The 2,067-nt window shown below is 41.0% G+C and overlaps 1 long non-coding RNA gene across 1 annotated transcript; it reads right to left on the bottom strand.

Annotated features, from left to right (window-relative positions):
* Positions 1-352: 352 nt before the first annotated feature.
* On the bottom strand, positions 353-1,560 carry LOC310770718. Its single transcript, XR_014552347.1, has 3 exons — positions 1,522-1,560; positions 1,367-1,430; positions 353-685 (listed from the first exon to the last, which is right to left on the bottom strand). It is a non-coding gene; the product is annotated as an uncharacterized lncRNA (long non-coding RNA).
* Between the last annotated feature and the right edge of the window lie 507 nt (positions 1,561-2,067).

Raw genomic sequence — 2,067 nt, forward strand, 5'->3', positions numbered from 1 at the left:
CCTGAATCCTATTTATGTGGTTGCTTGCAGGGAGGCGCCACGTTTTCTCGCTCACGAGCCTTGGAACAATCGCACGGCTTTAGAGCCAAGCAATCTGCCGGTGCTCCTCAGTTCTGGATGGCCGCTTAACGCCACTCGTCCTCCTGCAACCCAAACCACTTTTTAATCAAGTCAACATCGGCGCCGAACCGGCTCTTCTTTTGCTACGCCTGTTTGTAACCCTTTTATCAATATGTAATATTTATTACTATTTATTATGTGACTCCGGTTACACTAGGAGTGTGAAATAAATCTGGACCAGTCAGAAGAACTAGGACGGAAGGAGCCTGAGTTTGAATACCAATAATGATTTTATCAAAAACTAAGATATGGCAATTTAATACAAAACAGATATAAAATACATTGTATGAAAAATAACAAACTATAAATAATAAGGGTGTGCACACAAAATAAATGTCGGGCCCAATAAGGTGATGTGTGTGTGTGGGGGGTTGTCCCGGGCAAAGTCTTTTGAATGGACTGTGTGTGTGGGGGGGGTACTCGCGTATCTCCTACCGCACCAGATGTATGGGATTTTGTGTGTGTGAGTTCGTTCAGGTTCTCTGGGTATGGCTCGCCACCAGTCGACTGGAAGATCTGGGTGTCTCGTTCTGGAAGTGGATTGTCCTAAGGGCCAAAACCTGACCTATAAACAAGGCCACAGATTCCTAGGAATTACTTTTCAGTTCAGTTCAATTACTAGAATAAATAAATAAGCATAGTATCACAATACTACCTTAAATTCAAGTAAAGTTCAAAGTTCTCAGTTTAGTTGTACAACAAAATCTCAATTATCTTTTAGTTTTCCATTTCAAAGAACTATGAGTTATATTAATAACCATCAGGAAACAAAATACAATTGACAGCAAAATAACATAAGGCAAAAATAAATGTGTATAAAGTGCAATTCAATTGAATCCCCACAGAAAGGTGGCTACAGTAAATAACAAGAGGCATTAGGAAACGTGCGTTTTCATTTCTCTTTGTACCAGAGGCCTACAGGCACAATGGAGAAATGCACTAAAAATTAGCCCCAGCTATCATCACAAACCAGTGACTTAGCACAAGCACAATAAACATGACATTCAGGACCATACTCACTGACAAAACAATGTCAGTAAGTCAGTAACTCCATATACAAAAGCCTCCCTCCAAAACGAAATGCTAAAATCAATAAAAAGCTTCATAGTAGTCAAATAGATTCACTCTGTTAGCATTTTGGCTAGGCGGAGATTGTTTTTCCCATACAATTCAATGCAATTGCCCCGTTAGCTTGGCGGCTAACTAACGTTAGCATTAACGTTAGCCTATATAGGTGCTAACTCACCGGAGTTCAAGTTGTTTTCATAGTTTCAAGCGGCCTCATCAGCAACGCAGCGTCACCATTCAGTCTGTTTGATGTTACAACAAGTTAGGAATCATTGTTTATGATGGAATGACTTTGCATTAAGGTGAGATTGCTAAGTTCGTCTTTCCTCTTACCAAGTGGGCAAAAGAGCTGCGACTGCCCTGAGTGTCAACAGCAAGCAAAGGGGAGATCGCAATGAGTGGGGAACAGATAAACTGCGAGGGACCAGGAAGTGTCTACCTCTGCTAATCGGTCATTGGTTGCTGCGGCCTATCTAAGAGTTCACTGATTGAACAAATGAAATGCCAGTCAAACGAAAACAAATAAAATTAACCCCTTGTTCACTGACAGACAATATTGTGTTTGTATTATGTCAATCCATTTATGATGTAAATCTAGTGAAAGGGATTTCTATGTTAAGTCATTATTTATCCAAGCTGTTGTATTGATGGATTATATACCTGGGTTACATGTTGTTCTCCCTCATCTCCTCTCTACCAAACACACACACACACACACACACACACACACACACACAGAGAGAGCAGCCCTCCTCTGCTTTGGGTTTGCTATATTACCCAGGCCCGCTGGAAAAGGCTCAATTGTTTTAGCTGAGGACAGGGCCCATAAAGTGCCATTAAAGATGTATCGCCAATGCAGATAATGTTTTCTTATCCGTC

This window comes from Poromitra crassiceps (assembly GCF_964638095.1).
Source record: "Poromitra crassiceps genome assembly, contig: HAP1_SCAFFOLD_193, whole genome shotgun sequence".
In the NCBI taxonomy this organism is placed as follows: Eukaryota; Metazoa; Chordata; class Actinopteri; order Beryciformes; family Melamphaidae; genus Poromitra; species Poromitra crassiceps.